General features: G+C 37.8%; 1 protein-coding gene and 1 long non-coding RNA gene across 2 annotated transcripts in view; one reads left to right on the top strand and one right to left on the bottom strand.

The window, feature by feature from the left end:
* Positions 1 to 6,931: 6,931 nt before the first annotated feature.
* The window catches only part of lingo2 (leucine rich repeat and Ig domain containing 2), a 103,397-nt gene continuing 89,072 nt past the window's right edge, over positions 6,932 to 21,256 (top strand). Inside the window, exon 1 of the mRNA XM_044362798.1 lies at positions 6,932 to 7,014. The gene's annotated coding sequence lies outside the window, so the exon portion shown is untranslated. The remainder of the gene's footprint in view (positions 7,015 to 21,256) is intronic.
* LOC122989793 lies at positions 9,510 to 10,745 on the bottom strand. The gene is made up of 3 exons (XR_006405161.1): positions 10,587 to 10,745; positions 10,449 to 10,509; positions 9,510 to 9,781 (listed from the first exon to the last, which is right to left on the bottom strand). It is a non-coding gene; the product is annotated as an uncharacterized LOC122989793 (long non-coding RNA).

Below are 21,256 nucleotides of genomic sequence, written 5' to 3'. Positions count from 1 at the left end.
AAATGCAATCTATGTGTGTGTAAATGTACTTCGCAGATCACATTGAGCAGATGCACACATATGGAATATGTACAAATGCACAAATACACAATGTTGTTATTACAGTAAATTGGAAACCTATGCAGGAAAATGAAACAGGCATATTTCTCTAATGAAAAATGAAAATGTCAGTAGCTGTGGGTACATGAACACTCATACATGTATGCGTACAGATCACTCTGTGATGTGCTGATGACAAATATCAGATAGCTATAACCTAGGACTTATTTGCCAGGTTTTGGCTATCATAACAAAATTGATTGTGTTACACATTTCATTATTACTCCATTGTAAAGAATTTTACTTCACTTCTCTAGTGAAAAAAGCAAGCCTATGGTTTTATCTACAAAGCAATGAAGATAATCCTTTCAACATAATAGTACACGCTGTAAAGGTACGTCTTTAAATGTATATAATTGGACAATTATTTTGATATTTCAGTTACATAAATCCATTTGATATTTTTTTTTTTATTTTTTATGGCTGTCAGTTATCTTCTGTAGAAGAAGCAGAAGAGTTATGTTGCCCAGCCAGGGGGTGTCTTTGCTTTATTTTACCTTTTTGAACTCCCACACTCAAAACCTTTCATATTTAAATTATTGAAGTCATTCATAAAAGATTATTTTATTTTTTATGTAAAGTTAACTGTATTAATGCAAATTTAACAGATATTTTAACTTTGTAACACCTTGAATTACTGCTTGTTGACACATTAGTACAATTTATGATGACAAGTGGTAGATAAGAGAGCCTGTAAAAATCCCACAAATCCTTGAAACTACCCATCAAAGACTGATGTAAAGAAGTCTTCCCAGAGGGCAGAACATCCGATAGGACTTGAAAGATGAATCAGGGTTCTTGAGTAGCCTGGCTCATGTTAGGTTAAATAACATATGTAACACCACAATATACACAAGTTTCAGCAAATAGATAATTGGAAAATTGGGTGTAGGCAGGTCCCTTTGTAATGGGGGAGTTGTCATAAAGAAAGGATGTGATGTTAGTGCTTTTGGGTTAGAGTCTTTGACCCTTACGTGTATATTGGAGAGTATTACTCCCAGCAAACTGAGGAATGTAAAACTCCACAGTTCATAATTTATGAATTATATAAACAATCACAATAAGAAAAAAAGGTTTAAAATAACAAGAATTCTCTTTGAGTCCATGATCATTTGAAATGGGATGTCAAACAACAGTGGGAGATCTTCAGTTATGGTATTGTAGTCATGGCAATGTAGTCCGAAGTCAACTCCCTTTTCAAGTTCAAGTCCTGAATTTTGAGTTTAAACTTTTGAGATTTGAATTATTTTGTTTATTATGTTTAACATCAACATAATTGTACATGAAAAGCAATGAACAAAGGGGGAGAGAGAAAGACAGAAACACTTACTGTCACAGTAACCTACATCAGTGATTTTTAAGAATAGTGATTTAAGATAGTAATGCTTGGCTACCTTCCATTAATGAGAGATAGCTAGTGTTAGACATTGGTGATTGGTTATTGATTTTGCAAGACAACATTTAGGCTACCAAATCTTGGATGCAAAGATCCCCTGATCACACTGACTGTGTGGAGGGCCCATTGATTTCATGTTAGCAAAGATACTTAGCTCCTAGTTCAGTTATAGCAATTCTCTTTTCTTTTTACTTAATAATAAGAGAGTAATTGTGCACTTGAAAAGTGGATATGAAAAGTTAAAGGGGACCTATTGTGCTCATTTCCAGCTCTATGTTTTTATTCTGGGACTCCACTAGAGTAGCTTTGTATGATTCATAGTACAAAAAAACTCCTTATTTATTTTATACTAGCCCTTTATGCCGCCCTCTCAGTCCAGTCTTTGTTCTGATTGGCCAGCTCTCTGGAAGCCTGCCGAGGAGCAGCTGTATCGAGTCATGTTAAGTTACTGCCAGTGAAAACCCAACATTTTTCTGCTTTACTGCTTCATATTCTTCATATTGTGAAGAATTTACAAGAAATGAAATGTCTTCCTCACCGAATTGGTGGAGCTTTGTTAGTGGTGCTAAAAACTGAGTTATTTGTTCAGTAGATCAGTCAGAAATAACGCAGGGAGTAATGAGAGAAACAAAAGCAGAAACAGCCACAGTGATGATGAAGTTTGATGCAGAGCTGCAGATGACCAGCACACCTCCAACAGGTGAACAACTTATTTTACTTTGCCCTGCTGTGTAATGTTAAAACACTCACAGCGTGCCAGCTCGACTCGAGTCATGGCTCAGCGTGAATACCCCCAAAACAATGGGAAAAATGCCATAATGTTAGTGGAGCAGAGCAGTGAACTTGCACACTGTGCGCGGAGCAGATAACCATATAAAGAAAACCGTCATGAATTGACATTGTCTCAGGCTGAAATAGAAAAAAAAATGTTGGAAACCAAGCATTCAGAGCAGTCTGAAGCCAGTGTTTTTTGCTCACAGGAATTACGTCTACATACTTTTACCTTATTACTTGACATTTTTGCCACTTTTAACATGAACACCCAACATTGTAACATTATATATATGACCGAAAATAAGGAAAAACTTAATAGGTCCCCTTTAAGTTTCTACCTTTAGCTTTCATTCTATTTACAACACACTCCAATGATGACAACTTTTCGTGGTGGAAGTAAAAACAAGTATCAAATCATTAATACAGCCTTCTCAGGCCAGCCCTGTAGCATCATCCATTTCCACACTGACCATCTACTGTGTATGTCCAGTGTTTCTCAGTCTAAGTCTCATAGTTTAGCCAGAGAATGTCTCAATACACGGCTAACTTACTTAGAAGAAATCACACATCTGAGCTAATAAACAGAAACATTATTCTTTATGGTAAATGTTTCACATTTGAACACTTCTTTGAGCTGAAATCCAGTCGTGTCTCACTGATGTTAAAGGCAAAATTAAGTCACAAATCTTGATTGAACACTTCTGTCATGTCAAGTCTAAAATCATTAGATTTGAAACTTCAAATGCAGGTATTGATTTCCCAGATTAGTTCCTCCTGTCACGCTGAAGCTGTGCTATGTGAAATCAACTGGTGTAATGTAGTATGAAACACAGTATATGGTCCTCAGTAGCACAGTTGCTTATTCATTATGTAGACTGTTATATAGTGTAAGTAAGTATTGAGTGAGAATGTATTTCTTTATTGTTTGCCATGGGAACTGATGTATGTATTGGAGCTTTGGTAATATAAAAATATATTACCTTAACAACAGCATCTGCTGTTATAATAGTATGTTTGACGATGATAAGTGTCCAAGCCCTTAAAGGTGCAGTGTGTAGGATTTAGTGGCATCTAGCTCACAAAAAAATACTCTCTAGAGATAGTGTTTGATTTTTCCATTCTGAGCTACTAGAATCATGGCGATGCAAGATGGCGGCCTCCACAGAAGAGGGCCCGCTCCCTATGTAGATATAAAGGGCTCGTTCTGAGGCAATGAAAACACAATGATTCTCATTTCAGGGGATTATACACTAATAAAAACATACTTATGAATATTATATTCCATTTCTGCCAAGTCCATTCCACTAGATGCTACTAAATTCTACACACTGGACCTTTAAACACTGAATGCACATTACAAAAGAAAATAAAAGTTATATAGGCCAACAATTTGAATCCTCATATATAAACAGCTCTTTAACATGTGAAACCTATAGTACCAGTCAAAAGTTTGGACACACTTTCTCATTCCAGTGACTGGGGAAAGTGCGTCCAAACTTTTGACTGGTACTGTATGTGAAGGAGTGGGTGTGATGGATGTAATTTAATGGCTCAAATTAACTTCCTGGAGGGCCTCAGTCTCACATCTTCAATTCTCTCGCTTTTTTTTTTTTTCTACCTTCACTGGAGCAGACCAACTTCTTAATTGGCATAATAATGTGATTAATTGGCTTCTTGTCTTCGGGCCCACTGAGTTTTACACTGTAAAGAAGTATAAATCAAGCGTGTATTTACAAGCAATCAAATGCTCAAGATCGAAAGGAACATATACAAGATGCCCAGCTGTGCAAAGTAATTGGTTCTGCTTTATTAGCTCTGTATCATTAGTTGAAAGGAAAGACATTTGGATCAGGAGGATGAGTATGTTATGTAGTTTTAATTTTGTCTCAGTTTTGACAACACAGCATAACATAACATCACAGTGAATGGAACTGCTATGATAATATTAAACTGCGGTAACCATATGGACTTTCCTTCTTCTTCTGGTGAAATTTGGGACTTGAAAGTCTTGTGTTGCTCTATCTAGTGTAACAACATCAAGAAAGATGTTTTTCAAATACATGCACATTCCACACATAGGCTTAAAAATATGCATTTCAGTTAAGAAGTCACACTTGTCCTAAACTAGCTGAAAAGTTATGTAAAACATACTTTGAATTTCAAGTACATTCAAAGAGGGTGGCTTTGGACCTTACTAAGAGTGACTAACTGTGTAACATAGTTAAAATCAGATTTCACTCATTTTGATAATGACTCTCACTTTTGCATGTAATCATCAAGGGACAATTCAGTTTATTTTAATGGAGGGATTTATTTATGTATATCTGTATATTATTGACAAAGAAAAGCACACGTTACAGGAGAATATATATATCATGGTTATAAAAATACAGTTGCATTAATATCTTTTGTGTTTTGTTTTGTTTTTGCTTTTTGCTTCCCAAGAATGAATACTGCTTCTATTTTTTCTGACTTGCAGTTGAGCAGTGAAGTCAGAAGAAGAAGAAGAAAAAAAAATACTCCCATTTCACAATCTGTCCCTCACCATTCTCTATACTGCAAAATAAAGCACCGATTACTGGGTTTGGACTGTGGTAGTTAAGAACAAATGCTGATGAAGCTCTGATGTCTATTACAGCATCCAGGTGCTCTTGCATATTAAGACACTTTATGGTCACATAATTAAAGACAGGCACTATTGTCTTGATTGGTGTGCATCTTGACTCCAGGTGGCAAATGGTGTGCTAATGCATCCTTATGAATCAAGGCCAGGCTTGTGGCAGACAGGGGTATCTGTGATAATTTTTCAGAGGCCAAGGTATGACAATTTGTCAATAAAAGGTTATTAAATCACATTATATTCAATGATGTACTGTATTTCACGTTGAATCACGATCGCTTTATTTGGAAGTATGTGCTGTAGTACATCGAGTACAGTGGAAACTGCTTATCGTGATGACAGTTACAATAATCAACTGCTTATATGGATCAAAAAGCTTGGGACAGAATCATTCCTATGCAAATGCTATTTAAATTATTTGCTTATAGTAATCAAGTAGTCTGCTTATAGTGTTCATTTTGGGTCTTTTCATACATGACAACATATGGAAAAAAGATGTAAAACTACGGTAATTCTATTTTTTTTACTTTACTCCCATGATACACGTATCATATGTACTTAGCAGCTGTGGCACCATTATTGCCTCGCATCTGCTTCCGGCTGGTTATGTGAGGCTTGTGCTCCATGCACATTGAAATCATGATGGGAAAAAGAAAGTTTTCTCTCAAGAAAAACAAAGTCTCCTCAAAGCTTATGACAAACTGCCAAAAACGAGCGAGTGCGATGCAGCATCAAGACAACAAGCGTTTAAACAGCTGTACTCTATTTTGAAACATCAATAAAACTTAGTAAATAGCGAGGCTGTCTGTTTCATTGCTTTTTATTTATGTAATAAATATAGATATATCAATTAGATGGTAATCTGCACAAGAAATAAAGAAAAATAAAGTCGGTTATAATAATCATCCCCTTATAGTGATCAATTTGACCTTGATAGAAGTGATCACTATAAGCTGTTTCCACTGTATATGTACAGTCTTGAAAGATTCCAATACATGTTAGTTAAGAGCACCGGGACTCTCAAGCAGCGCAACGGCAGAGTGTCAATGTTCATAAGACTATAATGTAAAAATCCATGCCAAGACTGAGCCCCTTTTGATATATACCATCTGTATCTAATATCGTCATATTAAGATTACTGGGAGAACTGCATCAGCATCAAGGACTTCATTTTTCAATCTGGAGTGTCAAAGACGTTTGGCTCATGTGTAATATCAAGGGCAGACAAAAAGGGGATTATTATGAATTCAGCAAAATCACCCTTTCACGGCCCATCAATATTCTGTGGTCACTGTGAGGAACCACGTTCAGGCTTAACGAGGGGATCCACCGGATAAATGATCAAAAAACAGGACAGGATTGTCCTTGAACTCTTAATGGTGCTACTAATAGTGTGGGGTGTCAAGAGCGATTTTAACAAGACTGTCCTGAGTCAAACTCTTTTTTTTCTCTCTGCCTTTGGACTTGGAGAAGATAACTCCCCCCACTCTCTTTCTCTCCTCTCTCTCTCTCTCTCTCTCTCTGTCTCTCTTATCATTGCATTACCAACTCAGGCACGCCTTTTGCATAATCACCATCCGCTGTATTTCTTCCTGTAGTCGGGATGAGGGGACTCATTATAGTAGAGAGAGAAGCAGGCAGGGGCCAGTGTGCAATGCATAGGTCACATTGTTTGCTAGGGACTTGAATTCTGCTAAAAAAATCTTTAAGCAGAAAATTTTACCATGGACTCAGCACAATACTGACACTGCAAGCCTTGCTTTGGTTAAAATAGAATAGAATAAGTATAGAGGGTATATACTGTATCATGTTATTTACTTTGTGTGGTTTGAAAACTCAGAATATAGCAAGACCTTTGCTTTTGCTCACTGTTTCTACTATTGATTCCTTGTCTCTTCTACGTCCATCTAATTTCTAAGTATTGTGTTTTCAAGATGTTTCAAATTGTGATCTTTATGTATCGATTCTTATTGTAGCTTATAAGCTTACCTGTAATTTTTCTCTTTATTCCTACTCCTTTCCTCTCCTCTCCTTCTAGATAAAAGAGATAAAATAGGGACGACCACAGCAGAAGAAGAGAGAAAAGAATAGGCCATGGCTGAGGGGATGATTGCTTCTCAAAGTGGTAAGCAGCAGACATTTAGAGTCTCTTAGCTGTTTTGTTCCAAAGACTTGTGTGTTCATTTTAGATGATTTCATTCATTTTGCGTCAGCCCTGGTACCTTTATGGTAGAGAGAAATGGACAAAATAACAGAATCATTAAAAAAAAAAGCCTTCTCCGTGGTTTCTGTAAGGTCAGAGTGACATGATTATGTTATTCACTACCTGCAGCCATCTTGAATTTCAGTGTGTGGTTCTTGCCCAACCATTTCAACCCATTTACTCCAACATCATGCTTTTCTTTCTTCATTTGGTCATTGCAGACAGCGAAAAAAGTCTAAATATTACTTTAGTGACCAGAATCCTCCAATCAAGGACCCTTTTTGAGCACATCACAAGCCAGTGGGATTTATTGTATAGGGCTTTATTTTTTATCCAAACGTACATCTTTAGCTTTGTGACACTGGACCTGTTCAAGTCTCCCAGCTACATCGGCTTTACATGCTCAATGTCATCCAGTTGCAGTGTTGTGTCAGTGTCTCTTGTTGCAGCCTCTCTGACCGCTGACACAGAAATCATTGCTGAATAATGCCTTGATCCCTCATCAATGCAGCCAGGACAAGCAGGTCAAAACTGCAGGATGTGTGCCATTTGAAGAAAAGGGTTCACATCGTCACTCTAGATTTTCTGTCGCACCAGGAGCATCCTTTAAATTTACAATGAGTCCATGAACTCTTCACAGCTTCTAAAGAAAGCACCTATGATTCATAAATAATTTAAGGATATGGATTGCAAAGAACAGCAAGTACTGTGCATTTTTCTTCTGTCTTGCTTTAAGGATATAATTGGAAGTCATTCTCAGTGAAGCCACAGATTATTATTTACTTATTCATATACAATTGAGTTTGATGTGTGTCTGTAAGGTAGGCAGTGATATTTACCATGTCTTTTGAATCTACTTTTCTCATTGTTTATCATGACCTGTTGTCTACCATTATATGTACTGGCTCCTTGGTGTAAGATTAACATTTTGAATATTATTATTATTATTATTGTAACGTCAGTTTCACATGAGACAGGATACATACTCATCATTATCAGTGTCTCAGTGCAATATAATGAATCATAGGTTTGACACATCTATAAAAAATGACAGTATATACTCTTTTCATGAAATAGCCTGACCCTGTGAGTCTGGGTGAAAGCTGATCCCTCATTAATTTCAGCTCTTAATGCCTCAAGCAATAAGTAGTGGCTGAAGGGAGGAAGTCATTACAGATACATTTTAAACCTTGATAACATTAGCACATAAAGTCTACAAGGGAGGTTGCAATTCAATATTCTGAAAATGGCCTTAGTAATTACTATGTACAATTAGTAATTGTATGTGATGCTGACTGCATTAAACGACAAATCTAAACCTTCAACTTTTCCTGCAAGCCATACTGCCAGACTTAAGCCAGTGCACACCCAAGATACTCTGGATACTACAGTTATGTTTTGTAATACAGTCATGTAATTTGACAGTATATACTGACAGAGGATACACATGCTGGTAAATGCATGAGGGCCAATAGTTATCATTCACATGTCACATATAATCTAATTAAAATTATCTTGATGACACCCGCACTGTGCAATACAGTGTTAAACAGCGTAGAACAGTGCATCTCTTCCAGGCATGTTTGTTTTTCCATGCATGTTGAGTGAAGATCCATCATTTCTTAAGCCAATTCCAGTATTCACTCAAAAAGATCATCTTGACAAGAGTTTAATTTACAAGTCAAACTCCAGTTCACTTCATCTGCCAGTAGCCAAGCTTTTGTCAGAATTTAGATTGCATGTGTGAGTGTCTAAATTTGTGAGTGTGTGTGTGTGTATGTGTGTGTGCAAGCATCTGTGGGGAGCACACACGTACTTGTGTGTGTATGTTTACGTGTGTTTGTGTGTGTCTGCAAGAGCGTCTGTGTTTGGGGGAAGAGAAAGCGATAGAAAAGCAACAGAGGTGATGTTGTGTGAAGAGATGGGAGGCTGCAGACAGATAGTGTCATTCCCTCAGTATCACCATTAAATCTTAATCTCCTGGCCCCTCATGGGAGGAGCCAGCCGAGCATGGGATTGTGTTTTGCATCTAAATCAAGATGTCGTGTTCCTTCAGAGAAAGCTGTATTGAGACAAACTTTGATATGTCCTCAACTTCCCGTACCTCTAGGTGCACAGGCTGATCATCCAGCTGCTGTCGTTGGTACTAAAGTCTTGTTAAATTCAATTACCTTGTGAACTGTAACTAATCAATTTAAAAGAAAGAGAGAAAACAAAAGTCCCAAGGGAGTGTAAGTTATCAAACAAAGTGTGAAAGTTTCAGCAGGTTGCATCATGGGGGCTGAGTTTTCATGGCAGTTTTATGACCCGGCTCAAGTGGCCACAACGAAAGGGAGATACACCATCATGAATGTTTAACAAAAGATAATTTATTAAATCAAATTAACTAAATATTTAATGTATGGAGTGTAGATGTCAGTAGGATCAGGGCAAAGTGTGTGATGTAGGAATGGAGAGCGTGTGTGTATAGGTGTTGGATGGTGCATAAAAGCAAGAGAAATAACTAAGGCAGCATAACTAAACTGAACCAGCACGGGTATCTGGAGGGGAGAGCAGAGAGCTGCAAATAACAGCAGCAGCCACAAGCAGTCAGAGGAGAGTGAGAGAGACTGCCACAGCTGCAGCCCGGCCTTTAACAACCCAGCAACCTTGTGGGCCCTCAGGTGTTGCCAGTTGCCCTAACTAACACCTGCAGAAACAGAGCAGACAGGTAAATCCCAAGGCCAAACACAGATGACACCAGGGGTCATCACACAGCAAAAAACAGTTTGTAATTGTATACTAAGAAGTTTCTCCTTTTTTCTTTTTTTCTTCTTTTTTTTCTAATACTCAGTCATTGGATACGGAGGCCCTGAGAGGCTAGTAAGAAAAATGTTTCCGGTGATCCATTTTCTAAGACTGATCTATTCATTATTACACCCCCATTCATTATTATGGGGGGTGTAGTTCAGTAGAAAACAGTTCACAACAAGGTCTGTGGATTATTTTGAGTAATCGAGTCATGATTTCTGTAAAAAGACATTGCTTTTGAGTTCTTCAAATGTTTTTTTTTGTTGTTGTTGTTGGGTTTTTTTGTTTGTTTTCTTTTTGGTGCTTTGAGTGCCACAAACCAAGTGCAATTCAGTTTCAGTGACAGCAGACTGCCCCTTTAAGGTGTAATGAAAAGGCCTGAAAGATGGATCAAGTAAAGGACTATCATCTGATCATTGCGGTATTTTGTATAAAAGTTTTCATGAGGTAGGACTAACAACACATTCTTTTTTTCTCTCTGAGCACTTTCACTGCCAACAAAATCAAGTTTAGCTCGCTGCTCCAATATGTTTGGATAGCTTGGGTCATACTTTATAACACCTTACCTACGCACAGCTGATCAGGTTTGAATTTCTCCCCAACAGTGTGTAGGTCTCATTCTGCCCACTGTGAAACAAGACAGCATTATTCAGAGTCAGTTGCTGTTACTTAAGTATTTTATTCATTAAATAAATAAAACAAACCTTATTAATTTTACATGGCCTCGTCCTTCACCGACGTAGCTTACACCTCGCCAAAAATCAAATGTTGGACTTCTCTCTGGAATATTAAACAAACAAAAATGAGCTGACTGGCCTCGAGGGTGATACAGATTGGTCTAAGTGATTGGTTCTCAAAGTGGGGTCTAGGGACCCCCAGGGGTCCATGAGGGGATTCCAGGGGGTCCCCATAAAAATGTAATATAAGAATAACTACTCTGATCAGAGGTTTCACTCTCTCCATGGTTATCTCCCACACTTACAGTACAGACAGTTATTGAATTCTCTCCTAAATCTTATCTAACAACTATCTTCTCAGACAGGGTCCCTGGGACAAAAATCTTATGAAATCGGGGTCCACAGCTTGTTACATATCAATTTGGGGGTCCCTGACATGAAAATTTTGAGAACTAATTGTTTAAGTACCAATGGTTCAATTGTCAACTGAAGGACTGATTAAGAATTAGCATCTCACTATAATTGCAATATTCAATAAACAGCATCCAATTCTATGTCATAAATATGAATAATAACCGTATTAATTTAAATTGCTAAACTCAAAAGGTATCCAAAGTGCTTATTCTGTTGTGTGTAGCTATCATTAAATGTATATCATCCTGGTAAAACCATTTTCCCACCTGTTCTAATGTCATAAACACAGGAGACATCAGACTTATGAAATGGATCACCAGAATTTTTTTTTTTTTTTTTTCTCATTTGAATCTCAGGGCTGCTGTGATTGGCAGTACAGTATTTGCTTGTCAATGAGAGCCTACTATGTGCTCTTTCAAAAATGAAGCAAATATTGGTGTTTAAACTAATATTGTTTTGTTTTTGTACATTTCCTTTTTATGCACTCTAACTGGAGTAATGAAACCCTGTTTGATCAATGTTGCGTTTATGAAAACATAACATTAGCAGTGGGTATTTTTGCATGTTAGCTAACAAGCTTCATGGTAATGATGGTAAAAATCACAGCTTTTGTAAAAAAAAATCTACTTTTGTTATTATTTTGAAATTGTTTTTAAACTGCCTTGAAGACAAGACTTAATCATCCACATTAAACAAAGTACACATCATTGAGTAATTGGAAAAAAAGTCTAGAGTAAAACAAAGTGGATAAAATGGATAATGGATATTGTAGTTCATAAATAGTTGGGTGTACTGCTCAAAAATTCAATTTAAGGAGTCGTCTGCACTCACTGTAAGGAGAATAAACAATCAATTATGACTTGAGAATCCTACTAATTTAGATGTTGACAGTTTTCATGTAACCTCCACCAGTCATGATACTGTAATGTCCTGTTGATGGCGCTTATGGATAAGGCTGTACAGGCTGCACAGCTGCAATGACTGAATGTGTTTGTATGTAACCCGTTCATCCCCTGTGAACATTTCCCCAGGCAACAGATTGTGATTAATTCACTCAACAGACTACATCAATCAAGGCATGTTGCATCCCATTAGCTGCATTTTATTTTGACCTAAACATTCCTCACGTTCCACCTTCTTAAATCACTCCTTTCTCGTGACATTACTGCATGCTTGTCTGGTATTTCCTGACAATTGTTCAGTGTTTTCTCAGCAAAGAGAGAGATCAAATGTAAACACACCACCTGGCCTTTTTCGCAGGTGAGGTGTGCTTCTTCCACATCCTCTCTCAGCACACTCAATTCTGTGTGAAGCTTCACAAAAAAAATGACAGAACTTTTAATTACAGTAAAGGAAAAAATAGGATTAGAGATTCCGGTGTTGACATTGTGGATAGAGGACATGATTTGTTTTTTATTTGTTGTTGTTGTTTTTCCACCAATGAAGTGCTACATTTTCCCCAAGATCAATTGGATACGGTATTATTAGATATGGCTGCACACTTTCAGATATGAAAGGGAAAAATAATCTCTCTGAAAGAGGTAGGCTCTGACAGCATGCTGACACGTAATGGAAAGCCTGGCTGCTGTTTTGAAGGGAGAACACAGTACGAAGACTGGTTTGGAGAGGGACGCCTGCTCACTGCAGATAGATGATGGGGATTGTGGGGGTGAGGGTGGTTGATGTTCAGCTGCAGGAGAGAGAGGTGAGGAGATGGCTCACGAGAGCAGTGCGAGGTGAGTTGATTGGCACAGCTGGTGCTCGTTGGCTAATTATACTCTGCCTTTAAATGCAATAGCGTGCTGGACCTCAGATGACTGTTGCACATCACAAACAGACGACACGCTGGCTGTCAGATATTGTTTGGCAAAAGTCTGCAAATATTATTTGTGGGATTAAGTGACTCAAGCGACCGGACCATAGGCCAGAAGAAACCAGGCGACCAGGGGCGCATGGTGGAAGCATTGTGTATTTATGTTAAAGTGTGTGTAAGCAGTTGTGAATAAAAGGACATTTTCTGTGATCAGTCTGTCGTGTCTGTGTTGTTTGCTGAGGGAACTCACAGTGACAGCGAGACTTGCTACAGGGATAAACCAGTGAGGATGCTCAATTCATTGTACGGCATATAGTTATGATTTATTATGGATATGATGGGTTTTTTATCTAGCTCCTTTCTTGTAGCTTGACAGCAAAGGCTTTCTCTTGATTCTAGGACAACTGTAATTTAATAAAGGAGAGATAAGTCTGTACAGTATGACCTAGGAAGTAGAAAAAATATATATGTGTCTCTGTGTGTCTGTCTGGGAGTAGATAGTCAACTTATTTATTCATTATGAGGTGGACAGTTGGTCTACTAGACTTGGATGCATTTTTTTTTCTAATTAAAGTGGGACACATTCATGGGAATGAAAAACTCATGGCATTCATCTTGTCTGTTATAATTTTAGTTCTGGCCACATGCTTCATTATTCTTGGTAATAGACTCATATCTCCACCAAGTCTATTGAATCATCATCATTGTCCCAACCCTTTCTTCCAAACATGATTTGAGGTCTGGAAATTGCATTGCAAATGATGCTGCACTGTTGTCATGTGGAGCTGCATTATGTTAAGTTCTACCTAGTATTTTGTGATTTTTAAATTTTGAATAATTTGGGAGTAAAAATAATATGAATTCTGAGTGAGACACTTACCAATTGAGGTTTCTGTGACAGGAGATTTCTACATGTGCTGAAAAAAGGTTGAACTTCTCATGACAAATCCAATAAGTGAAATTTTTAGTGCATTTTAACATACTACTTTAAAGTGGCATATGTTATACAGTATATTCAGTGTATTAAAACCCAACTACTGCTAGACAAAGTAACTAGACAACTACAGTACATATGCTTTGAACTTAGGGCCAAATAGCTTGGTGGCATTACAAAATGGGAACACTTACCTCTCTGCCAGAGATGCACACACAACCATGCATGGTTAAATAGGCCATATTATGGGATTTATATAGCACTTTTCAAAGCAAAATGAACAAAAACATGATATATCAAACAGGGAGGACAGTAAACCTAAGAACAATGAAATAGAAATTCTCATCAGGCATTAGTTCTTCAGCAGTGCCTCATATACCCAAATGTTAGCTTATTTTGTGCCACCAGTATTTTTTAGAGTGTATGTCACATCTTTCAGAGATTGTTTTTTGAAAGAAATTCGTCATATCGTATTGTTTAGTATGGCTAACCTTCCATTATCTGCTGACACTGTCCTCAAAATGCTATTATGGGCTGATTAGGGAAATGCCAGCAGTGATCAAAATTTTTGGCCTTGATTAGGGAACATTTACCCCTTTTGTTACTGTCAAGAATGATCAAGAGGAGTCGAGGTTTGCTAAGTGAGTGAACGTGACTGGGAGTGCCATCAACATCATCTCTGTAACACAGCGGCCCCCTCATCTCTGAGAGAACATATTAACATGCTGGCGCGCTGTCATCCCTGGTGCCCTACTTAGACCAGATGGGCCTCTTTCAGGTCTTTCACGGAAACACAGGCGTGAGGGGATCTTAAATGTCAATCTCAATATCACTAAAGCCATAATTAAGAATGAGCTAACAGAAGGACATGTACTTTTGTGTCCTGATTAGATAGACTCTCATACCAAAAATATCAGAGACTGAATTACTAAAACCTTCAATGAGCTCAGACTAAAAAGGCAAGGCAAAAAGTCTGGTTTGTATTTTTAGTGGGACAGTTCCATCGCTGGTGTTATCATGGTGACAGGAGTCATGAAATGACTTTAAATGAACATGATGTGTTTGAATGCAAAGTGTGAATTATGCATAGCAACTCAAAAACAATTATCTTTCCTTGCTGTAACCTTTGCATATGACAGACACATGAAAATGGCACGCTGAACAATAACCTTTAATTATGTATGCACACAACATGTAATGTGTATTCAAAAGTATGTTTGTTTTGTGTTTGGCAGTCTCAATGTGTTTCATGAGCTAGTTTGAGCAGGCTTTCAGCACACTTCGAGAAACACTAATCATCAAGCCTGAGCTGATGTTTTTGAATCTGCACATTCACTGGAATGTGAAGGAAATGGACAAGGCATAAAGTAAAGTTTCAAGTGTTCAAACAATATAATTTTCATTTGCTACATATTTTACCATAATTAATTACTGTTTACTATTACAATTCATTACTTATAGGTTGGGCAATATTGCAGGAATGTTTTATGGCAAATTTGGATTTTAGTATTAAGTTTTCCTTAATGTGATGAGGTTTGTTGGTATGTGAAGTATTTAATCCACTTGACTAGATAATATCAGACTTTCCCCCTCTGGGTATTTTATCCATAAAGTTTCCCATTTGATCTCCCAGAAAACTTTCAACATCAAAATCCATATCTATTGCAATATAAAATTACTTGAAATTACTTTAAATCACTACCATGATAGAGGACTTTATCTATATAGCCCATTCCTACTTTACTTACTAGACCCCTCACTTTTAATTACATGTAATCAATTATAATATTTTCTGAAGTCAAAGTAACTATTTTAACAATCATCTTAGTAATTTCTAAGATTTGCGGATACAGCTTCTTAGATGTCATTAATCAATCAATAAATACAGTGATTAATTCATTTAGAAAAAACTTAATAGATTAATAATCAATAAGTCTTGTGTTACTTATATTGTATACTATTGTATACAATCATTTACTGTAAACCATATTATATCATTGAACTGACCTGCACTTGCGTCACAGCTATTATTTTCATCTATTTTTCATTCCTGGTTATTTATGTATTTGGACATTGTTTGCACACAACTAACTCTCCACTGGACCTTGGTGTTGGCAGAGACTGTGGTTACCAGGCAATTTGTGCTGCATCTGCACAACCTCTATAAATGCAAACCGATATGCATGAAGGAACAAGAGACTTGTAAGGAGATAGTAGAGATTACTAACCTTTGAAGATAGCAGAGGTTAATAAAAGAGGGCAGAAACCAGGTGTTTACTAGATGTTCCTTTTCAAGGCTTTGTCCTCACTCATAGCCCACAATTATTGCAAACTGTAATAACAGAGTGCATTGTGGGAAATCAAAGGGTACGCTCCCTGTGGCTTTCTTTCCTTTGTGTTTGTTTGTTTTTTCCTGTTGTTTTCGATACAGGAAATGCAAGGCTTCTAATTAAGTCTTGGAGGGGGAGAATGAGGCGTCTTAGTCGGCCAACTGTGAGCGGCTATTGCAAACTCAACTTCGATGTTTAATTTATGTGTGCTCTATTATTTATGGATGCCGTGATCTGTGTGTATGTGGGGCTTTGTGCAAACTTGGGGTCTTTGCAGTGTTTGTGAGTTTGGGACAAAGATAGAAACAAGGAATATAAAATGTGAAGCAGAGTGTTGGGTGCATAGCCAGCTGAAATCTAGTAGGGTCAATGTAAATGTAGTCTGTCTGACAGTTATCTGTCTCCCTTTCTATCCTCACTTCCTGAATTATACATTCACCGCATAACATTACATAGTTTCCACAGAAATCCTCTCACATGTACATACCCATACAAACACATACACACACTTAACCTTGAAGAGATAGATAATTTATTGACATGTTAAGTCTCAGGGGGAATATTCTAAATTTAAACATAACCTCTACATACCTAAGTTTAAAGGAAAAAAACAAAACATGTGATATTGCTATGAAGGCAACTAATGAATTATAAATATGGAATTTTATATGGTTATGAAAATCCAACCCCAATCAGCTGCATGTATTCAAAAATTTCCCCCCCATGGTGGCATATATACATACCTATACATAAAACTCTAAACCTTCCTTCTCTCTCTTTCTCTCTCTCTCTCCATCCTCTAAGACCCTATCTCTACAAACTGAATCAGCAACAGCAGACGATGATCAGGGCTGAGAAGGCGGATGGGGTAATAATACTCGCGACACTGCTGCCTACCGTGTTTATGTTCCCTCCACTTCAACCTTTAATGTGCAGCGATGCCGCTCTAACCCGCTGAATATTATGCGCCAGGCAGAGCCAACTGAGGGCTAAACCCACGCCTCAAAAAATGGCTTGGATCAGCAGGTGTGACTGGGAAGGATAGCCCAGGTTTGAAGAAGGGGAAATGCAGGGAAAAATACATTTTTTCATGGCACATTTTCTCACAACGCAGTTGAAAAGGAGTGGGGATACAGATCAATAGTAGCAAGGGATCTGGCTATGCCCAGATAGAGTTACTGAGAGAGGGTAATACAACTTCAAATGACAAGGGTACTGGCTACATACTTGTGGGGTTAGTTTAAAAAGGGTAAATAGAGTACTGGCTTTTGGTGATAGCAAAATCAGGAATGCTTTGTTTTTCATAGCATAATATACTGTATATAATAACTGTTACTCCATTGGTAGAAATATCCCCTGCTGGAAACACATAATCAAATTTCAAAGGTGTTGGCTACGAATTATTATGGTTGCAATTACTGTATTATTATGGTGAAAGAGAGAAGGGAATATTGTTTGAGGGGATAAAACATGTTATGTTTTGATGCTAACAGGCTCAAATGTTCCATAAATTTAAAAAAAACTGAAAAAGTACATATGTATTATTAACCTGCAACCAAAAACCTAGTTCATAGTGATAGTCCCCATCCCATCACAGCCAATCAGCTGTCACTGTTTACTTTACTAGTCTGTATGGCAGAATTTAACTGACGATATGAGATGATATATGAGATTGTAAGTGTATCACAACAATCAACCCATGTTATACAGTTGTTAACCCCAGCACACCTCCATCAGATCAGAGCGTTTGTTTATCTGCAAGAGTGAAGCAATGCAGATTGAAGTGGCCCTGCTTGGTCAGCACATATAATACTGACAACACACTGAGTGATTTACATTTACAGCAGCACCTAAGAAAAAATAAATAAAATTTTGAATAGGAGTTTATTATAATAGGCTGAATTTTATCTTCTATGGGTTCCATGTGCAAAACAGATTCCCACTGTAATTGTTATGTGCAGAAGCCCGGTGTCGGTGTGACCAGCTGAAAATGCTGATAGGTAAATGGCCAATGGTGCAATGAAAAAAAACAAGCCTATGTCATGCAGGAAATTAGACTGAGAGGAGCAATACAGCACCTAACAAGCTTACAGCACTTTGAATAAGGTGATTGAGAGGGAGGCCATTTCCAGTGCAGGTGCACTGGACCATCAACCTTCAGTCTCACATATCCTATGGCCCCTGTCCAAGAATTACACACACACACAGAACAAGGTGAGAGAAGGAACTTAAGGGTCCTTGCTTCACTGGAGCTGCTCAGTATCCAACACAAAAACTGTGTTTGTGCTGGATACTGAACATCCCAGATGAGAATGCTTGTAACAGGGTTTTAAGTGTTCCTGAAAAGAGCCTTTTGTAATGTTAGTTCTTTATGCCTCCATGCTGGCGTCAGCTGTGGCCAGAAACATTATGTTTTCAGGTTGTTCGTACATTCGTGTGTTTGTCCATCTCTAAAAGTTTGATCTGCCAATTCCAATTTTGGCCAATGTCGATTTTCTCTCTGAGAACTATCATTGACAGCATAAACAAACATTTTTGTATTTTTTTTCCTGAATGGAAAATTCAATTGTATGTTCATAATAAAACATTGCTCATATAAAACATGAACACAGTATTTGGTTTTCTAACCACATCATGAACTTGTAAGTTCATTGAAGTCAACTCAATGTAAGATACTGATAAAATATTTGTCAGTGGTGCAGATTATTATATATATATATATAATATATATAGGCTATTTTGGGCTGGACCGACCATCTGGGATGGTCCATGTGTAGACCATGTGTATGTTCAGGCTGCCGTTTGAGCCCTGCCTGTTGGTGGTCATGATGATGGTGTGCAACATGTTGCTGATAAATAAAACGAGTAAATTAATGTTTAAACAAGTTAAAAACTGCAGCACACATGCTGTCACGTTACCACTCGACAGCGAGTCTCTGCTGCAGTTCATATAATTTAGTTTTAGCGTGTGTGTGTGTGGGGGCGGGGTCTGTGACATTACCGTCTGCACCACTGTGTGCGTGATGTGAACCATCATGTGGCTGTGTGCGCCACATATGTGTAAATTTGACTGGCAACATATTGGATATATGAGACTGATCGGGGCTGGTCACCAGTCATTGCCAATCAGCTGACAACCTTCCATTGTCAATTGGTGGCCGATTGATATTCTGTGCTGCTGGGTTGAAGGTGTGTGTGTGTGTGTGTGTGTGTGTGTGAAGCATCCATGTTTTAAGATATATATTTTCTTTGCATTTTGCTTTCCCAAGGTACTTGTATGAATCTGCCCTCTTCACTTTCTCTCCCTGGATTACAACCAGGGCAGGGGGCCTCCTGTTCCTCTGGTAGTCCACCACAAGCTCATTGGTTTTGCTGATTATTGAGCTTCTGGTGATTATCTTTGCACCATGTGATGAAGCTCTCTATCAGTCCTCTGCACTCCTCTGTAAAAATAGTCTCTAAGTCAAGACAGCATGTTCCTCACTGGAAATTATTCACTAGAATCATATGTGTTAATATAGTGATAACTTCCATGTTACCAAAATATACACTTAATACCTTTTTTTTATTAAATGCCTTCAAAGTCTTCACTACAAATATTATTCGAGTCTGGACAGACATGGATGTAAACTGCAACTTGACTGATTGCCAAAGGCATACAACCAGGAGGCAGTATTTCTAGTTTTTATTCTCACCATGCTATCCCCACCATCTTACCACTATTACAATTGATGTCTCAGACAAATTACAAATTATGACTCAGAGCACAGGTTCATCTTCAAGTGATTCCTTTAGTCCTACCACACTATACATGTAAGCCACATATTACAGTAAAACCTAAAGACAAGTTTGCACCATTTTGCTTAATTGATAATTGTCTCAGCCTGTCTCACTCAACCGTAGTGGTTGCTTGTTCGTCCCACATCAGCTTCATTCAAGTTTCCTTCAGTCTCTCCAATTTTGAATTTGAGCAAACTGAAATGCAAACTTAAAACATCCCTTTAAAATCCTTTGGGTGATGTCACATATGCCAGTTGGAACTATTTTGAGCATGAATTTTAGTTACACAAATCAGTTTCACAAACACCAACAATACTGTAGCTGTATGCATGTTCTTAAAACCTACTAACCAACAATAAATCAACAACCAGTAACCTAAGGGCAACTGATTTGATCTCTGTTGGTGCATTTGTGAGGTAGAAGCTACGAGATATTACATCTATGATGCCATGACTGTCCACCACCAAGTGCCCTTGAGCAAGTTACTGAACCCCCACAACTGCTCCTGGGGCACTGCACCGTGGCTCAACCTGAGCTCTGATCCCTCTGATGAAATGCATATCCATTTGTATGTATAACCTGGGAAGGATATGCAAAGAGATTGATCCTTGAACTACAACAAAGACAGAATTGATTAATACATTGTGGCAAAAGAGCATACACACACTTTGATCTCTGCAAGCACTGAGGTACCCAGCTGCCTACAAATACTGTACCATACCTAACTGCCTAAAAAATGCTGTGCCGTACCTAGTCAGGGTAAATAAAGACACTACTGGTACGTTGTAATATTGCATCATTAAAAACAGAGGAGGAATCTTACTGTTTCTCCACCCTATTTTACATCATGAATCCTCTTTTTTTTTAGATGGACTCAGCCATTAACAAGGAAATATATATAATAAAGGTTGCTCATAAGACTACATTGTATGTATTAATTTGGGGGTCAAAATGGTCTTGAGTGATGGGCTCAGTGAGGGAGTGAATTTCATTTTAACGCCTTACTGAAGGTGAACCTGACCTCTCATGTGAGCTGGAAGGACGGTAAAACACCACAAACACTATCACATAAGCATACACAGCAAATTCAGTAGCTCTGAGGGGTCATTACCCCAAGGAGATGAGCTAGGAACACTGCCAGGCCAAGGCCATTATCAGCTGTTGGTACAGGTGATTATGGTTTACTCTTCCATAAAAATCATAGTGCACTCATCCTGAACAATATTTAGTTCCACTACATGGTGCTTGCTGTATTTACAGATATGTTTATGACTTTTTTTTTTTTTCAAAGGATTAGTTCACCCAAATCACAAAACCCACACATTCTCTCTTACCCTAGATACTAGATAGATACTACATGGATGAATGAAATCCATAGCACAATACAATTCAACCAGTAACCTTAATGAAAAAGAAAATACAGAAC

Source organism: Thunnus albacares, chromosome 10, assembly GCF_914725855.1.
Source record: "Thunnus albacares chromosome 10, fThuAlb1.1, whole genome shotgun sequence".
In the NCBI taxonomy this organism is placed as follows: domain Eukaryota; kingdom Metazoa; phylum Chordata; class Actinopteri; order Scombriformes; family Scombridae; genus Thunnus; species Thunnus albacares.
This window is presented reverse-complemented; position numbering and strand designations above follow the sequence as displayed.